A 20,816-nucleotide genomic window follows, 5' to 3' on the forward strand; every position below is an offset into this window, starting at 1 on the left:
GCTGCTTTGAGAATTAAATATTTACTACATTAAACAGTACACTTTATAAATGTGTGTATTATCATTATTATCTAAATATTCTTGTAAAACAATAACCCAGCCTCAAAGTACATCTTCTAGTTGTCTAAATCACTGGCTAAGAGAATTCGATGCATTATAAGTAAGCCTCCTCTATATTAAAAAAAAAAATCAGGTAAAATATAATGTTTCTCAACAGAAAAATTCTGTATGTCATGAACTCTTCAAAATCTACTCTTCCCCTTATATAACACCATTTAGAACATTTTTGTTTCTTTCTGGTCTTTTCTAAAATTAAAGTTTTCCTATTTGTATTTACCCAAAGAATATTAAAAATACTAATTCAAAGGGATACATGCCCTCTGATGTTTGTTAGCAGCATTATCTACAATAGACAAATTCTGGAAACTGCCCAAGAGTCCACCGACTGATGAATGAATAAAGAATATGTGTGATACACACATACTCAGGAATATTATTCAGCCGTAAAAAAGAATGAACTCTTGTCATCTGCAACAACATGGATGGAGCTAGAGAGTATAATGCTAAGTGAATTAAGTCAGAGAAAGACAAACAGAATATTATTTCACTCGTATGTGGAATTTAAGTAATAATAACAACAACAAAAAAACAAACAAAAACAAAAACCAAGTGGATGGGAAAAGAGAGAGGCAAACCAAGAAACAGACTCTTAATTATAGAGAACAAACTCATGGCTACCAGGGTGGAGGTGGATAAAGGATGGGCTGATGGGTGATGGGGATTAAGGAGGGTACTTGTGATGAGCACCAGGTGTTGTATGGAAGTGGTGAATCACTGTATTATACTTCTGAAACTAATACAACACTATATGTTAACTAACTGGAATTTATTTATTTATTTAAGATTTTATTTATTTATTTGGCAGGCAGAGATCACAAGTAGGCAAGATGCAGGCAGATAGAGAGGGGAAGCAGGCTCCCAGCTGAGCAGAGAGCCCAATGTGGGACTCGTTCCCAGGACCCTGAGATCATGACCTGAGCTGAACGCAGAGCCTTTAGCCCACTGAGCCACCCAGGTGCCCCACCAACTAGAATTTAAATAAAAACTTTAAAAAACACGAAAATAAATTAAAACCATATTTATCTCCAAAAAAAGATATTTTATTTTAGATTATTTAAAGATTTATTATGTTAAATACACTTTAAGACAATTTTTAATAATTTTAAATATATAAGACTAACTTCTCTGCTTTCATTTAATGAACAATGCATATTATCCAATTAAATTATGTAAGAAAAAAATTAAAGTTTTTATGAAAAATAAAACAAAATAAAAACTATGGTTATAATCATGCTTTACTAAGTTTTACCTTTTTTCTATTTAACATATTTCCACATTATAAACAAACAACCTCTTTAAACGTAAATTTTTGAGGATCACAAAATTCCATTGTAAGGATTTAGAATAATTCATTCCTCCTGTCAGCTACTATATTGTTTCCAATTTTACACCATTATGAATAATGCAGTGATGAGCATTTAAACGTTTTTTAAAGATTTTCAAAAGGGTACTTTATTATCTTTATTTTACTCAACAGTTTATAGAAACTTGACTGCTAAGAAGACCACAGGTTAGGAGAAGGAGACCTTGAGGGAAAAAAAGCTGAAAGGAAAATACACTACCATTCCAAGAACGACTTTTGAAAAGCTCGTGAACAATTTCAAAAACTTAGATTCCAGCCTAGATTATGGAGTTCTTTTACACATTTTCTATGCAAACTGAGGTAATTTCTTCCCTCTCTTTGATACTGTTCATTTTAAAAGATATTACTCACACAAGAAGCTATGTATGGTTAACATCATTAACTTTGGAGTCAAACAGATTCAAAATCCCTGCTCCACAACTTACTAGCAAGTTGTGTGACCTATGACCACTCATTAAGTCTCTCTAAACCTTAGTTTTCTCATCTATAATTTAAGATAATAGCATCCACTGCACAGGATTGTTGTAAAAATAAATAATATTCTATGTGTCCAATTCTTAAAATAGTGTCTAGCACATAGTAAATACACAAACAGCATCATATCACTTACTGTTTCCAATATTCAATGTTTTGGTCGTCTCAAAGACATCATAAATATGTGTGGTCTGTGTATAAAATTATCAGCTTAATCTACAGATTATGATGGCACAGATAAATATTTACAAACTGATATATTACTTAGTTTTTAAAATATTATTCAGTCTAAAAAGCTAACTGTCAAAATATAGAGATATGAAAAGCTCCGGCACCTGAGAGGTTCAGTTGGTTGAGCAACTGCCTTTGGCTCAGGTAATGATCCTGGAGTCCCAGGATCGAGTCCCATATTGGGCTCCCTGAGTCTGCTTCTCCCTCTGATCTCTCCCTTTTCACACTCTCTGTCTTTCATTCTCTCTCTCCCTCTCAAAATAAATAAATAAAATCTTAAAAAAAAAAAAAAAAGAAAATCTCTGTAAAATCCCTCATTTTTTAAAGATTAAATAATAGTTTTAATGGAATCGTAAGAAGTGAATTCCATCATTGAAACAATTTCTCTTCTTGGGGTGCGTGGGTGGCTCAGTTGGTTAAGACTCTGCCTTGGGCTTCGGTCATGATCTGAGTCCTGGGATAGAGCCCCGTGTTGGGCTCCTGGCTCAGCAGGAGTCTCCTTCTCCCTTGCCCCTCTGCTTGTGCTTTTTCTCTCACTATCTCTCTCTCAAATAAATAAAATCTTAAAAAAAAAAAAAAAAGAAATTATTTCTCTTCCAACAGAATAAATTAAGTCTTTTTTTTCACATGATTAAAGGTCAAATATATTTAAAAGAATGCTAAGTGAATTAGGAGTAATTTACAAGCTAGAGTAACATTAATTCTCCTGGGTTTTTTTTTTTTTTTTCCTTATAGCTATTTGGTAATAAAAAAGCAGTAGAAAAGGAAAGTGCACCAGCTACCATCATGTACACTTTATTACTTTTTTAAGATTTTATTTCTTTATTTGACAGAGAGATAGAAAGGACCAGAGAGCACAAGCTAGGGTGGTGGTGGGGAGGGGATGGCCAAGGGAGAAGGAGACTCCTGATTCCAAGATCCTCAGATCATGACCTGAGCCAAAGGCAGCTACTTAACCCACCAAGCCACCCAGATGCCCCTTATGTACACTTTATTAATCCTTTAGTCCACCTGGCCAGCTGAGACATATTTTGAGAGTCCTATACAGAATTTTGTTATTACTTAACAATCAACTAAGTGACTTAGGCAATCAACTATGTGTAAATAGCCTAGAGGTTTAGCATTATATTGTTTTAGAAATTAAAGAATAAAGCAAGTCCTGAATTGGTAAAATACTAAATGTATTTTAAAATTATACTTTCTACATCACATTTGCTATAGCAGATAAAGTATTTATCTAAATTACAAATGGAAAGAAGGGCTTATTACAAACTTTTTAGGATTTGCTGTCTGCCAAGTATAATGCTAACTTCTAAGAGGATTAAAAAAATTTTGTAGCAAAAGCAATTTACAGACAACATCCCCAATTATTTTTTTTTCATCCCCAATTATTTTTAAGTTTTGAATCCTACAGATAACTATAATCATAATAATTAAGTATAAAAGCTGACAGGAAAGTCACATTAGTGGCAAATATATAACCTTACAAAGGCAGAACATTAAACAACAGGATGTGATTTTTATTTTAAATACCCTTTCTGAATTTATAGTTTAGATAGCTCACTTTAAATATAATTCCTAATCTCAGAATAAGTGAACCAAACTAATTTATGTACAAAGAATTTCCAATTGAACATCAAACATACTTTAGAGTCAAGATCCTTTGTCAGCTTGTCTTGTTAAAGTGGCAGATAGCAACAAATGATAAATATCTTTCAATGAATAGCTGACAAAACTCAGTAAGAACTGAGAAAAATTACTTCCCATTTGACCCAATGCTCGCAGCTTCAGTGAGGTTTCCTCGTTATGCTAAGCTTCTTATTTTATTTGACCGTCACAGACTGCTATAATCCTTATACTTACTGTTCATTTTCTGCAGAAATAGATTAGGGCCATCACTGTTCAAATTATTATTGTGCTTATTCATTGTTTTCTAATAGCTAATGGTTTCCTATCCACATTTTTTTAAACCTAGGTTTTAAGTTTTTTGGTAGGAACCATTTCCTTTTATTTTTCAACATTTCTCAAAACACAGAAAAAAGTTCTGAACAGAGTCACAAATACTTTATAGCCATGTAATTCATTTAGACAAAAAACAAATGACATACAAGACAAAAATAAATTTATGTTACTTATAAAACATTTCTAATTGTTGCTATTTTAACTGTAGTCAAACAATCCTGTCGGTATTTCTTTTTCTACCAATTTCCATATTTTTCACATATTCAAAGGGATATGGCAGATTTCCTCACTTTATTTCCTTTAAAATTTCAACCATTTTAGTCTTAACATGACCTATATGTAGCTACCATGTCTAAAAAGATCTTACATAGGGGCACCTGGATGGGACAGTCAGTTAGATACCCAACTCTTGGCTTTGGCTCAGGTTGCAATCTCGAGCTATGAGATCAAGGTGCATTAGGCTCCTTGCTTAGTGCAGTGTTTGCTTGAAATTCTATCTCCCTCTCCACCCCTCATCTAAAACAAATAAATACATCTTTAAAAACCAGTAAGAAGAATAAATAAAATAAATAAAACATTTACATAAAAAACAAACTGATAATCAAGGCATAGCAAATGACCTAACCAAGACAATATATACTAGAGAGGCTGAAATTTGGGTGATAAAGAGATAAATCATGTGTTAAATATCAAGTGGCAAGTCAATAAAACCAAGTTCCCTTCCATCCCCGCCAAAACCTAGCATATGGTCTATAATTTATCTATGCATACTATAGTAAAAATCCACTAAACTAGAAACAAATGGAGATCAGACGTTAGGAACTCTGGCAAAAACAATAAATGAATCCCCAATATCTATTCTCCTTGATTAGTTTTGGGATAGTCAGCAAGAAACTACAATTCCTAGCTTCCATAGCAAGTAGGGAAGGCCGGTATAAATAGAAGTCACTAGGTAAGCCTTTCAAGAAAACTTTTTGAAAGGATCAGATTTACCTGGAAAGCACACCCTGTTTTGCCATTTTTCCCATTTCTTTCATATTCTGCCTGCCTGTAAAGACAACATATTTTGAACAGAATGCTGGCAGTCATTTTGTGACCACAGGCCATCTTGAGGAGGAAAGCCATGCATCAAGGAGGTAGAAAAGAAGAGGTCTGAGTTCACTACCAGTCTTGAAACTGTCATACTTGCTCTGGAGTACTGTGCTTGGATTTTGTGATATGTTAGAGAAAAATATATCCCTAAACCCTCCTACACTGTTAGTAGGAATGCAAGCTGGTGCAACCACTCTGGAAAACAGCATGGAGGTTCCTCATAAAATTGAAAATAAAGCTACCCTATGACCCAGCAATTGCACTACTGGGTATTAACCCTAAAGATACAAATGTAGTGATCCGAAAGGGCACATGCACCTGAATGTTTATAGCAGCAATGTCCACAATAGCCAAACTATGGAAAGAACCTAGAGGTCCATCAACAGATGAATGGATTAAGAAGATGTGGTATATATATACAATGGAATACTATGCAGACGTTGAAAGAAATGACATCTTGCCATTTGTGATGACGTGGATGGAACTAGAGGGTATCATGCTTAGTGAAATAAGTGAATTGGAGAAAGACAACTATCACATGATCTCCCTGATATGAGGAAGTCGAGAAGAAACATGGGGGATTTGGGGTAGGAAAAGAATAAATGAAACAAGATGGGATCAGGAGGGAGCCAACCATAAGAGACTCTTAATTTCACAAAACAAACTGAGGGTTGCCGGAGGGAGGGGGTAGGGAGAGGGTGGTATGAACATTGGGGAGGGTATGTGCTATGGTGAGTGCTGTAAAGTGTGTAAACCTGGCGATTCACAGACCTGTACCTTTGGGGCTAATAATACACTATATGTTAATAAAAGAAAAGAAAAGAAAAGAAAAATATACCCCTAGCTTCTTTAGGCCATTGAACCTTGTACACTGTATTTAGGTCTCTTGTACTAGCAATTTCTAATTGGAAAAAGTGGAACCAACAATTCATTGCATTAGTCTTGGATAAGGCAAGCACAAAGAATATCCCAGGCAACATTTCTCAAATCAGCACTCCTATTATGAGAGATGTTAAGAGATGTACTATGATTTCTGTAGTTACTGACAAATAAATAAAAAATTATATATATATATATACATACATATATATATATATATATGGGAGATTAATGAGGTTTATTAGCGTATTGAAGATTCTAAGCGTGTTCACAGTATTAGTTAAGAAATGTGCCCAAACATACATTCTAAACAATTTTAGTTTTTATGCTATACAACACTCCCAGGAATACAGCAACCTAAGATTAGGTAATATTAGGTAATAGCTCTGTGTGTTTGTGAGATTATGAACATGTATTTTAACATATATTATAAACATGTATTTAAATATACTAGAATTTATATACCTGAGAGTGTTGTATTTCAAAATAGATATTTTAGAAGGATACATACGTTTGTCCTCAAACATAATATCAGGAACATTTCTGGGGCTCTTTTTTAAAATTACATTGAGAGTCATATTTTAAAAATCATTCCTTTTACTTTATAAGCATTTTTCATTTTAATTCAAGTTTAATGTTTAATTCCTCTTTAATTTCTAAAACAATAACAAAGCTTTAATTGAATCAAACCTACTTTCAAAGGTATACTGCCAAAAAGGAGATTAAAAAAAACATGTTATATGTTTCAAAAGTAACTCCAAAACAGGAGATGTAATATTCTAAAAATGAGTACTGTGAAGAGAATGACATTTATTTTTACAAGTCCCACTAAGTGTATAAAAATCACATATATCAGTAAGTGCAGGATCAGTGAAAGAAACATGTAACCCAAGGAACAAAATAGTGCCATAAACTGAAACAAAAAAGTACATTAAAGTTCATATATTACATTTACCTGTATTTAAAAAAAAAACAGGGACGCCTGGGTGGCTCAGTTGGTTAAGCAGCTGCCTTCGGCTCAGGTCATGATCCCAGCATCCTGGGATCGAGTCCCGCATCGGGCTCCTTGCTCCGCAGGGAGCCTGCTTCTCCCTCTGACTCTGCCTTCCACTCTGTCTGCCTGTGCTCACTCTCACTCTCTCTCTCTTACAAATAAATAAATAAAATCTTAAAAAAAAAAAAATAAAAAAAATAAAAAAAAAACAAAACTGTTATAAATCAGAGTATACCAAAAATAATAATAGGTAGTATTTATTAAATACTTAGTTTGCATTAGGCACTACTTGAAGTGCTTATGTATATTAACTCATTTGGTCCTTTAAAAATTCCATAAAGGGGCACCTGGGTGGCTCAGTGGGTTAAAGCATCTGCATTAGGCTCAGGTCATGATCTCAGGGTCCTGGGCATGAGCCCTGCATCAAGTTTTCTGATCAGCGGGGAGCCTGCTTCCTCTCTCTCTCTCTCTGCCTGCCTCTCTGCCTACTTGTGATCTCTGTCTGTCAAATAAATAAATAAAATCTTAAAATAAATAAATAAATTTTTTTGAAAAATCCATAAAAAGGGGCACCTGGGTGGCTCATTTGGTTGAGCAACTGCCTTGGCTCAGATCATGATCCTGGAATCCCAGGATCGAGTCCTTCATCGGGCTCCCTGCTCAGTGGGGAGTCTGCTTCTCTCACCGACCCTCCCCACTCTGGTGTACGCTCTCTCTCTCATATAAACAAAATCTTAAAAAAAAAAAATTCTGGGGCACCTGGGTGGCTCAGTGGGTTAAGCCTCTGCCTTCAGCTCAGGTCATGATCCCAGGGTCCTGGGATCGAGCCCCACATCTGGTTCTCTGCTCAGCAGGGAGCCTGCTACCCCACCCCACCCCGCCTGCCTACTTATGATCTCTGTCAAATAAATAAATAAAATATTTTTTTAAAAGTCCTATGATCATTATCTTCATTTTGCAGATGAGGAAATTAAAGTACACTGAGGTTAAGAAACTTGCACAAGCTAAAGCATACTCAGAAATCAAAACCCAAGAAGACCAGCTCCATTCTCTATGCTCTAAATACCATGCTATTCTGTCTCTCTAAATCAAGCAGGTGTGGTCAACACCATGCACAGCTGGATCTAAAAACAATTGATTCTAAAAACAATTCATATATACTCAGATAGGTACACATGTGTTCATAAAGTTTTACAAGACAGTTTTACATGTTGTTTAATTTAATCTTCACAGCTGTTCTATGTCAGTGTATCCTGTCAATAGATGGACTTAGTTGGCATGAATTCAAGTAATTAAAGCTCTGTGGTCATAGATTATTCCACTTATCTGCTGTCTTAGTTATGTGTCCTTTCTGTGCCTTGCGGAGGGTCTGGCAGAGAAAAGGGATTCAGTGTATATTTACTGAATAAAGAACAACTAAAAAGGGAGCTGGACATCAGAATGTGGTCAGATTGGTCTTGATTCATCAATACAACTATTATAAAAACACTTAGCTAGCTTGGCTCATCAACAGTGATTCTTTAGTATCCATTTAGGTGGAAGAACAGTATCACTCATTTTTCAATTAAATCTTAGTATCTCAATATAATCGTAAAATTCCTTTGAAGTCAGAAGTCTTGATGTACTAACATAAACACTAAGACTTAGATGTATACTTAAAAAATGACTCAGGATAGTCTTCATTTACACTATGAGTATGATATATTCTGTGGCCACATTAGAACATTTTTTTTTATTTAAAGATTAAAGGAAATTCCTATTAAACTTTAATAATGGAGAATATAGTCTAGATTTTTCGTTGTAAGGATTGTATCATATGAATGTTGGAAGGTATATTAGCTTGAATTATAACTAAAGTAATAGTATTGCTGGGTACTATGTAATAACATAGTTCCGTTTTGCTATTCATTTGTATATACCTCAAAGCAGTGCTAGAATTTCGAAGTTCTGATTGAAGTGAACTGAATGATACATATCTACAATTTAGTTTTATCTATTTTAGTTTTGATAATTGATCATTTCTGAACTAAAGTTTCTATTCTACTATATATATACATAGAGAGAGAGATACATATATTTTAATTATTAGCATTTTGTTTTTTTGTTTTACAACACTTATTCTAGCTTTCATGAAGTACAGCTATTTTAGCTTTGGCATATTTTCACATAATACTTAAAAAATTAAGATATGTTATATTTGATAGACTGCCTGACACTTAAACCTTAAACTAAGTATAGATACTAGAAGGATGAATTATACTATGTTCAAATAACTCCATAAAATTACATCTCAGCATAAGTCAAGAATATGAAAGATACTGAAGAGGGAATAAATCGAAACCTTTCAAAGAGGGAAATTCCCGTACCAAAGTACTGATTTTTTACTTCAAAACTGAATTGTACTATGTTCTCCAGAAGAGATATCTGACTACACTAAGACTTAAAATGATCAATCATCTCTTAACAGTTTAAATGTTTATTTTAAAATGATACTTTTCTAGAAAAACTGCGTTAAGTAATACTTAGTAGTGCTGGGAGAAACTAAATTTCTTAAAAGGGTTCCCTAATTTTAAAAACTTCCCAGGCTCTATCTCTTTTTCAAAAAACTCCAAGAAGAAACAAATGGAAAACACCAACTTTGAATATTTCTACCACATTCTCAAGTTATATAATCATTCTAACATTAAGTTATTCTACAAGAAAGTTTCATTTTTCCCTCACAGACTACATTAGGGCTAAGTGGAAAAGCATCAAAACATGAAAACAATATTGTATACAAAACAGTCCATCAGGCATCCTTTCAACAAAATAGCTCTCCTTGTCCTGGAGGCAACTTGTGTGATCTGAATAGGTTTAAAAAAAAAAAAAAAAAAAAAAAAAAAAAAGCATGTGTTTATGTAAAAGGAAATGTACCATCCATCAATAGAAAAAAAAAAGAATACTTTCAATTGAAAATAATTTGTTTCCATTTCTACTCAGAGCATGCTAAACCAATAAAGAAAACTGATATTTTAGGGGTTTGCAGGGGGTGGTATACAAATGAGATGGGCTGCACACATGGTGTACAGTTTCTTCTAAGCTGTGCATCAGTAGTTAACAAGTGGTAAACACCAATAAAATTCATTGACACAGTGTTAGCTTCCAACCACCTCAAATTGTTTAGGAACCTCATTTTTTGTTGAAGGGGATGCTTTCCTTTGTGGGAAAAAATAAAGTCTCCCACGCATCTGTATGTTCATGTTAAAACTAATACGATGGCTTTCTGTTGGAAAATTTGATCATAACATGTGACAACTAAGCGTTTCTATAGGAAAACAAACAAAAAACAAAAACAGCTTAACCAGATAGAAAAACCTAGAATCAAATTCCAACACTTGAATTGAAATGATGACTTTCTGTTTCCCAACTTGAAACTGCTGGAGTACATGAGGTCAATGAAGTCACTGGTAAGATTTAGGGCATACTCATGCAAATAATACACACAAGTACATTGAAGTTCCACCTCTCAGTTAACTTTGAAAAGGAAAACCTTATAACTAAGTATAGCAGATTGAGAAAGGATGTAATATAAGCACCAAATACGTGGTATTCCTCTGCATTAGAAAAAAAGTATAAAAAGTAATATTGTATTTTAAATTATAAATCTGAAGGAAATGAATACACACACTTCAGATGACGAGAAAATGGAATATAAATTTCAAAACTTCTGGGTAGTGTATCAACTATGCTACAATTAAAAAGTAAAATTAAAAAAAAAGAACCTTCAGGTAATACAGAATTTTGTGATTATAGAAATTTTCCATATCTGAGCTGTCTGATAGAGCAGTTACAAGCCACAAGTGGCTACTGAGCACCTCAAATATGGTTAGCGGAAACGAAAACTTGAATCTTAAATTGCGTTTAATTAAATTAATGTAAATTTTTTCACATGTATCTGGGACTGTAACATTGGACAGTGGAGTACTAAAGAAGTAGAGAGAAGTATTTGTACCTTAAGTTCTGACTCAAATAGTAAAAGTCTTGTACATGGGCATATATCTAGGTGTTTCTGAGACAGTTTTTGTTTTTTTTTTAATTCTTGTGACGTACGAAGAGAAAAGGACTATGACACAACATAAAAATGATGCTGCATTTGTGGGGACAAATTTTCTATACTCATTTTCTAGAGAGGACTAGAATATTGGTTTACAAGTTGGCTCCAATTTGTAATTTTCTTAGGGGGCTTCCAAAAATATGGATGCCTGGGTCTCATCCCCCCACTTTCTGGTTTAATTGGTTTGGGTTGGGTCCTAGGCACAAAAAATTTTAAAGCTACCCTGGTGATTCTAACATGCAGCCAGAGTTGAGTACTACTAAACTAGAAAGAAAATGAGAAAATGTTTATTAGGCATAGATGCAATATGCAACTTAAGACATTTCTTTGCTGGTAGGCAAAGAGGGCCTTTGACAACCCAAATTTATGTCAAAACACCTGAGGGTTAAAGATGAGCTGCACATTCTAAACATTCAGAAGTGACTTGGGTTATACAATCATAAATTTTTATCAGTGAATAGTATTCAATTATGTAAAAGATTAGAAACAAAGGAAATAAACGAAATATTGAATGTCAATTTGCCTTTGCCACTTTCATGTATATTTTATTTCATCCTCAACCTAACTTGGGAGGTAGATACTACTAATTTGCTTAACGATGTGGAAAGTAGATTTAAAGATATTCTCTAGGATTGGACATATGTTTGTCAAACAGTAAAGTCCACACTCCACAGAAGGATTCTCTCTGGGGAAGTTTATTTCAGTAAAATTTTACACTGGAATCAAACAACAAAAAGGAAAAGAGGAAGAAAGAAAAAGGAGGACTCAGTGGTGGAACACAGGATATAAGGCAAACACACTAAAACAGGTACTTTAACCAGTCTGGGTTCCTGCATTATCCAAGTATCTGATAGCAAACCCTGGGAAAAACAGGTTTGTCTGTGGTTCAAATCTACACCAGCCTCTACACCAGACCATTTAGGAGTAGCTGCCTTTTATCCTAGGAACTTAAACCATTGGTCTCCTACTGCCTCATAAGCTATTTGGTAGAGTCACACATTCTTCGGACAGGATAGAACAAGATGCTTATTCACAGCTAGCTGCCTGACACTACACAGGGATAAGATAGGGGTTTTAAAGAGTTTTTCATTTTACCCCCTCCACTTAAAGGATTATTGGAACTCCCCACAGAGCATGTTATAGACCACAGTTTTGATACGGTATATTTACACTGAGCATAGAACTTTTATTTTAACCTAGGCCATGAAAGTCTTACATTAATTTACTCATTAAAAGCCATCTATTAAAAATTCAGTTCCTGAGTTGTTCAACCCATTTTAATTTTCAATTTAAGGGAGAAAGTTTCTCAGAGAAAAAAAAAAAAAGGTAAACCCAGAGCAACAAACCCCGCACACCCTACATATCAGGACTAATCCTTCTACCCTGAGACTCAGTGTCTTTTCTCCTTTTTCAGGCTCCCACTCTGTAAAGTGACATTAACACAATGGTGTTACATTTAGTTACATCTGAGGTTAGAAAGAATATCTTCAGTCCATGATCTAATTAATGGCACAGACTTCTCCCAAAGCATATTCCAAAATAAGAATACATTGATAGAATTAACTCCTAAATGCACTGGCTTAGGGTATGGTAGTGTTTCATTTCAATTTCAAATGGTATTTATTACTATTTAATTATACTACCAAAAAAAGTTTCATAATTCAAAATTAAAAACTCTTGTCAAAAAAGAGGAAGCAGCAGCAGTAGCTTATCCCCACTAGTCCTTTTCTCCCCAGTATGTTTGAGGACCTGAAAAAAAAAAATACTAAATTGATATAAGAAAAGCTATGATGTTTCCCCATCCAATCCTTAGCCAATTAAAAGTGGACTAAAACAAGGATTAGACCTGTTTTTTCTTAATAATAAATAATACATAAACTCCATTTTTTAAAAGAATGATACCTATTATCTACACAGAAACAACTGATTAGCCAATTCTCACATTTACTTCCTGCATTGGAGGCAGGCCTCCAGAAAAAGACAATGTAAGTTCTACAACTTTTGATCCCAATTATAGTGCCAAAATTCATCCTTTAAATTGGCATTCGTTTTAACAGTTTGTGTATGTGTTACTTGTGACACGAAAAGTTACATATAAATATTTTTGGATGTTAGTAATCACCCTCCAAAAACTAAGTAGGCTTTACATGCAGTAAACATTTGGTGGCACAAATGTAAATTCAAAAGGCAAACCTAAAAAAATGGCAAAAGTCGTAATTCTCTAATTGTAAAAGTGAAAGTTACTACAAATTAATCTTTCCTTTCTTAATAAGTAACCATAGATATTTTTCTAGCCTTAATTCCAGCTTCCATCCTACCTTCTCCCCCACATATACTCCCACAAAGCCCCTAGAACATCAAAGTTAGAACACAATGTTGTTATGAAAAAGTAGAATACATTTAGGATTGGTTAACAGAGCAGTTAGTTTGCCTGTGTATGCAATCAGTGAACCAATACAAGCATAGACTTAATAAAAAATACTAATGATATTAAAAGGAGAAATAATGTTTATCAAAGCACCACCACAGGCAAGCAGTAAGCATGATGCAAGTTTTCACTTTGATCCTGCTAACCCAGTCATCACGAATTTGGGAGAATACCAACCCTTGTTTCCAAAACACAGCGACTTTTCTCTATTTTCCAATCCTTAGCAAAACTCTACAGACGTAAATTTTTAAGTCCTGCTCATTAGTTACCAGTGCCCTTCATCCCGCAGATTAGTTGTCCTACATTTTGTTTAGGTCTCCGCCTTGAAAACAAACCCGATTGCCCCATTTTCTGAGAGGTAAACTCAGCTCCGAGCAGCTCCCTATGAAGTCACCGCGTTTGTTGTTTCAAAGATGCAATTAAACGAACATGACACAAGGCTGTCGAAGAGATTAGTTGGAAGTGTGTGGAGGTGTCAGTCACATATGTGGAAGACCCATGAAAACTGTATGGCTACAAATCTATTTTAGTTGTTTCTCCCCATTCCCCCTTCTCCGATATATTCACAACATCGGGCAATTAAACTTGGTGAGAACTTACTCGACTTTAGCAAGGTTTAGCTTTCCAGCTTTCTGTCCTTCGAATCCAGCAATGAGCAAAGGCGGGGTGGGGGTGGGGGTGGGGGTGGGGGACTTACCCCAGGCACCGAGAAGAAAAGCAATAAAAGAGCTTGCATCAGGCAGCAGCGTCTCTCCCTCTGCCCCTCTTCCTCCCTTCCCACCCCCTCTTCTCTAAGCCCTTACATATACACATTCTTCTGGGCGGCCTCTCACCACAGCATGTCCACAGTCATTTACAGAAATTAGAAACAGACTCCGGGATCCCTTCCCGTAGCACGCACAGCGCAGAGCTGTGCTAGCAGGATGGGGCGATGTCACTCCCTGCTACCTCGCCATCTCTTACTCCCCCTCTGGGGTTTCCTTCCCAAGAATCCGGCCTTCCTCCACGGAGAAGGCGGGGGGAAATACACAGTGAAATTCCCAATTCACCACGAAATTCCGTCTCCTCCTTCCCCACCCAGCACCTCAGCGCGAAAACCAAAGAGAAGTTCCCTCCCCACCAGGGCCACAGAGGAGTTGGTTTCAGGGGCCAGAGCAGGAGCTGGGAGAGGAGAGGGAGCGTGGTGTACTTGGTTTTGCACTTCTGCGTGTCCACCCCAGAGCCCAGGGCTGCTCTCGTCCTTACCCGCTCGTCCAGAGACCGGTGCTGCTACTGGAGCGCGAGGCGCGGGCTGAGGGGACGCGGCGTCGGGGCGGGCCGCCGGCAGCAGCCTCGGGCGTCGAGAGCCACCACCTCTTCTCCGCCGAGCGGCTGCGGGCGTGGGCCGAAGGAGCTGAAGAAGGAGCCTGGGGAGGGGGAGAAGAGGAGCAGCATCTCCTCCTCCTCCACGCCTCGGAAACGCCCCTCCAGCGGCGACCCCCGCCGACCGCCTGACCCCCGAGCGCTGGAGATCCCCGTCCGCCCTCCCGGGCTCTGCGCGCCTCCCAGAGCGACGCCCAGACTCTCCTCAGCGGGGCGGCTCAACTCCTGCGGCCGGCTCCGAGAGCTGCCGAGCGGGCTGAGGCGGACCGGGGACCGAGGGACTGCCGCGCGCCAGCGAGACCGTCTCGAGGGGCCGTGATCATGGTGCGTGACCCTCGCCGCACCGCCGCCGCCGGAGCCACTAGTTCCCAGCACCGGCTCCACCTCAGGCACCCGCGCCGGCCCCGCCCCCGTTCCTGTCACTCAAAAGCCTTCCCGGGCTCCAGGAGGACAGCTATGGGCGCCCGGGCGCTCCCCTCCGCCTCATTGGCCCTCCGGGCCTCCCGTTCCGCCCCCTCCCTAGGGACGAGGTCGCCGGGGAGACCGGCGCCCCGGTTCCCATGACAACCGGTGCCCAGGGCCTGGCTTTTCGGGTTCTGGCTAACTAGACGCTCAGGTTGGTCGCGGGGCAGCGAAGTTCCTATCCCCTGCAGTGCGGACTCCTCATTTCAGGCCACGTTGAGAACGCGGCCGGCCGCCCCCACGCTTCCAGCCTCAGAAACAGAACTTTCTGGCCCTAGGGAGAGCGAGGGAGCGTGAAAAATGTCTAACTGCTAGCTCTTCCCCTGTGAGTCTAAGTAACCCCTCCCCCCCCCCTTGTCCTCCCTGGCCTCCAGCCTTGTTTCCATATTCTCACCGGGCGGATTTGGGCTTTCAAAGGGTGAGGAGAAGAGGGAAGAGAGAGAAAGGGCGAGAAAGAGCAGGGCTGCGCCAGCTCCCGGCAGCAATATAGCAACTTGGAAATGGCGAGGTCAACGAAAACAGCTCGGTGAGTTTTCCCACACTTGTAAAGTGATCTTCAAAGGTGTGCTGGCGGCACTTCGTCAACCCCAGATGCCCTCGGGGAAACGCAAATACTCATATTTTTTGAAAAAAGGAGGTAAAGTCTTCTGTTAAAATTCCCCTGAAACTAAGATGATCCTCAAGTTAAAAAAAAAAAAAAATTAAGTAAAAGATTTGACGTAATCGAATAAAATAAAGAATACCCATTTTTCCATATAGCGCTACCCATTGCCACTTGGCAAATTTCTGTCCTAGCAGCTATCGCCCTCCTGCACACAGGAAGATTTGGCTTTCCACGATCAACAAGAAAGTCTTCCCGGATTCACGAGCAAACTGTGTCTTGTCATTTGAGTTTCAAAAGTTTGAATTTACTCCCAGAGGATAAGGTAAACTGGTCCACTCTGGACAGGTAGTTCTGGGCTGACGGTGTGGAGTCCTAGGTGAATCTAAACTTCATGGCTGCTCCAAAATGGAGAGATCTGAGGTAAAATTAAAACTGCAATCCTGGGTTCCCTAGCCCCTGAGGCGGCTGTACATGTATGATGAATGAGGGAATTAATAGTAATGATTTACCTTTGGCGAGCACTTGACTTTTCATTATCTCATTTACTAAATGAATAACTGTGATGGATGTGTTTAGTCAAATATGCCTTGCAAGTATGCGCTGAATGTAATTACTCACACTGCTAAATACAATGGAAAATGCACAGCAGAATCTCAAGATAAGGCCCTTGCCCTCAGGGAGCGAACCACAGAGCCTAAGAAAGAAAAGTAGCATTCTTGAAACAATTTGAGATTATGGCTAGAATGTGCAGCCAAACTGTGCATGAGCACAGTAGCAGATGAAAGAAAGTCTGTGGTAGGTTGAATGGGCCGGATTAGTCATATTAAGGAGCTGGGCTCTGAAGAAGGGAAGGTAGGTGGTGGGATGAACGAAGCACAGATGAGGAAAGACAGACAATCCAAGGAAACATTAAACCAGGTGCAACAGCAGGAAGAGAGAGTGGTGATAGCAAATAATAGTAAGAAGACCAGCCCAGCTGAACTAGAGAGAGAAGGATTGGAGTTGGAGCCCCCATTTTCTGAAATAGGAGTTTTTGGGTGTTCTGGTTCACGTATGAGAGCGCTGAGGTAGAACATGTGCCACTGTTTGTCACAGCAAGAAAGTTCATATATTTATTAGAAAGAAAAGCAAATCCATAATACTTGGAATAGCTTGCAAATTCAAGTCAAAAAGAAAGTATGAAGAATACAGTGTTGATAGTGTTGGAAATTTTCTCAAAAGTAGACAAACCAGTGTTGTGAGTATTGGGTTCCCCCCCACCATTGAGGCCATTTCAGGTGGTTACCCTCAAGGCTTTTTCACCAGTAATCCTTCTGTTCTGTATGAGGTAAAAAATTGTATTTAAAATAAATGGCTATGATGCTAAAACCTGATGAAGAGTATAAAGAGTACACAATAGAGAAATCTACAAGTTAATCGCCTTTTGGATATAATGTAAAATTAAAATACATACTTAAGATACACTTAGACCCCAGAAGTATGTTAAAACTGCTATGGCAAAATCAAGAGAATTATGCCAGGTATATAAGAATGAATCAGTCATAGAAAACTTACTCTTTCTGTTGGCTATATTAATATGTCAAGGAAGAAAAAAAAACTATGAGTGTTTCAGTTGATGATGAAATGGATTTTGTAAAATCCAACACCATTCCTTAATAAAAACTTTTAAAGAACTTAGGATACATAATTTAACAATATATATTTTATACCCAATCCAGAAGCTTCCTTTATAATGAAACAATTATTCTCATTAAACATGGCAAGAATGCTCATCATCATACCATGAAAGGATATAATAGCCAATCCAGTGAGACATGGAATAGAAATACAAAATTAAATACTGAACATAAGTTAGGATTGTCATTTACTTGCAAAAAGTATGAAAACTCCAAGGATCACTTGAAAAACCTTTACAAGCAATGAAAGGTGAGTTAAGGTAACCAGTTTTAAAAATAAACATACAAAAAAAAATAAACATACAAAATGTAGAGCTTTCCAATGTACAAATTGTAACCAATTAGAACATATACCATTTTAAAAAATCCTATTTATAATGACCACAGTGAAATAGCTAGAAATGAGTACTAAAAGAAATTAATAAAACTTATTTTAAAAATGAATTTATGAGACAAAAATGTTTGAATAAGTAAGAGATAGGGGCACCTGGGTAGCTCACTTTGTTGAGCATCTGACTCTGATCCTCAGCTCAGGTTATGAGTTCAAGCCCTGTGTTGGGTCCACTCTGGGTATGAACTTACTAAAGAAAGAAAAGAAGGAAAAAAAAAAAAAAAAGAAAGAAAAGAAAGAAAGAAAGAGAAAGAATAAACAAATAAATGAATAAATAAAATCTTTTAAAAAATGCATTTATCTAGTTATATGGCAATATTTATACCAACTACTATTTCTACTACTACTATTTCTACTACTAGAATTAGAATTAGAGTAAACATTGCATTTCTGAAATGTTTTTATTTAAAATGTTTACAACATGTGCCTGTCACTTTCGTTATAGAAAGTCTAGGGTGTTAAGAAGACAAACTGCCAGCTATAAAATAAATAAGTCATGTAGATGTAATGTACACAGTCAAACTGCGATTAATAATACTGTATTGTAGGGCGCCTGGGTGGCTCAGTAGGTTAAGCCGCTGCCTTCGGCTCAGGTCATGATCTTGGAGTCCTGGGATCGAGTCCCGCATCGGGCTCTCTGCTCAGCAGAGAGCCTGCTTCCCTCTCTCTCTCTCTGCCTGCCTCTCCATCTACTTGTGATTTCTCTCTGTCAAATAAATAAATAAAATCTTAAAAAAAAATAATAATACTGTATTGTATATTTGAGAATTGCTGAGAGTAGATCTTAAAAGTTTTCATCACAAGAAAAAAACTTTTTTGTAAATTAATGAAATTGAAACAAAATAAGAAATTCAGTTCCTCATTCCCGCTAGACACAAGTGGCTTGTGGTTGCTGAATGGAAGAGCACAGATACAGAGCATTTCCATTATCCCTAGAAGTCCTTTTGGACAATACTACCTTAGAGGCTAGCATAGCTGATTTTTCTCTTAAAGACTAAATAAAAATGATTTCTCTTTTGCCAGCTTCTATAAACAAACAAAAGGTCAACAGATTATCACTACTAACATAAAGAATCTAAATAGCTGGCCTTAACACATATTTAATTGGGCTCCCAAGTAGCTCATGGACCTCAGAGCACTCATCACTTAGAGACCAACCTTGCATCACACTCTAAGTTAGGAACATTTTACGTGGGGCCCATGGATCGCCCCGTAATGCACTCCTTGAGATTGTATTCCAGGTATGTGTGTTTGTGCAGTTATCTAGGGAAAGCATCTGTACATTTCAACACATTCAAAAAGGGGTTTATATCTTTCCAAAAGGTTGAGATTGTGTGCTTTAAATGCCAATGGTTTAAAAATACCTCTTTACCTCAAAGATTGAAATGAATTCTAAGCTAATCTAAGTCTGTAAATAGCCCTGTTTTCCCAGCTGGCTTCTTGTGTTCATCTCAATATGAAATATTTGTATTCAGGCTTGTACCAACTATGTTCGTGTTTTTCCTCCTTTAAGCCCAGAAACACATTCCCCCCACCCCACTTTTTTTTTTGCTTACAGTGTAAGAACTGCGATGGGAACTTTGCCCAGAGGAGAAGCAGAAACAAGATAAGTAATCCACCAAAACATGAGCAGGTAATTGGAGCACAAAGTCTGGCAGTGCTTAAGGAAGACTTGGTGAGATGGTACTGACACTTCCAAGCGAACCAAGAATTGGCTGGGGAAAAAATGCAGCAATGGGAACCAGATTGGACTACAATTACCCTCAGGTCCATTGAATAAACAGGTTGTTTTCTTTTGGTGGTAGCTGAACTCTAGAATGTGAGAATTCCCCTAGGATGTAGAGTTACATGACAGCAATGGCACAGATAACTCTAAATGTTGGGAGGCAGCCTGGGAGTTCAGTAAATGAAAGAGCACAGCATTTGCACTCAAAAGATCCATGTGCAAATCTTGCCAAGTCACTTCTCTTCTTTGAGTGTTATTTTCCTCATTCATAAAGTGAAGGAAATAAGAATAGCTGATATGTCTCACACAGAATAGCATGTAATGTTCTTTCAGTATTCAACAGGATTACGTGAAATCTGTGTGTGGAAACTGTAAAGTGCTATTTAAGAAAATCAAAGAACAATAAGAAAAAAGGTATGCAGATTTTTGGTATTAGTTCTAAACTTACTGAGAAAAAAATTTTTTTTAAATAGTGTCTTTCATTCTGACAAGAAACTTTAAAAAATATCTATCAGGTACCAGGGCTCACTAGTCCCATGAAAGGTTAAGTCAGAAAAAATTGATTGTGGTGCTCCTGTAACTTCCACTCTTCTTTACCAACAATTCTTAGCTCTTTTCCAATTTACCCCTCCTGGCCCCAGATTGACCAGGGTTTGTTAGTCTCTCTGGTAGAGCTGGTGGCATGTTAGGCTAAAAAAACCATCACCCACTCCTGCGTTTGCCAGTTGTTTAATGGCTCTGCCTGAGCCAAAACATTTCCTAAATGCCTTGGCTAGAAACTCTCCCTTTTAGCCACTAACGAGTTAAACTGCAAGGGTGTTAACTTTAGAATGTGGAAGTTAAAATTCACTTTACCTTCCAGCTTTCTCTCTCAGCACTTCAGTATGGATTGGTTTATCAGATTAGGTAGTTGTCACATTAAACCCGAGGGTGAGAGATACTGGAGCCGTAAACTGTAA

The 20,816-nt window shown here is 37.5% G+C and overlaps 2 protein-coding genes across 14 annotated transcripts in view; one reads left to right on the top strand and one right to left on the bottom strand.

Moving 5' to 3' along the window:
• Positions 1-15,014, bottom strand: part of PTPN13 (protein tyrosine phosphatase non-receptor type 13) — a 213,786-nt gene extending 198,772 nt beyond the window's left edge. For all 11 annotated transcript variants that reach the window (XM_059173332.1, XM_059173335.1, XM_059173333.1 and 8 more), the window contains exon 1: positions 14,882-15,014. The gene's annotated coding sequence lies outside the window, so the exon portion shown is untranslated. The remainder of the gene's footprint in view (positions 1-14,881) is intronic.
• A 563-nt stretch (positions 15,015-15,577) lies between these two features.
• Positions 15,578-20,816, top strand: part of MAPK10 (mitogen-activated protein kinase 10) — a 611,144-nt gene continuing 605,905 nt past the window's right edge. The window contains exons 1-2 of one of the 3 annotated variants that reach the window (XM_059173366.1): positions 15,578-15,986; positions 19,690-19,764. The gene's annotated coding sequence lies outside the window, so the exon portion shown is untranslated. The remainder of the gene's footprint in view (positions 15,987-19,689; positions 19,765-20,816) is intronic. The other 2 variants (XM_059173369.1, XM_059173394.1) reach the window with 2 other exon arrangements.

The sequence above is a fragment of the Mustela lutreola genome, chromosome 1 (genome assembly GCF_030435805.1).
Source record: "Mustela lutreola isolate mMusLut2 chromosome 1, mMusLut2.pri, whole genome shotgun sequence".
In the NCBI taxonomy this organism is placed as follows: Eukaryota; Metazoa; Chordata; class Mammalia; order Carnivora; family Mustelidae; genus Mustela; species Mustela lutreola.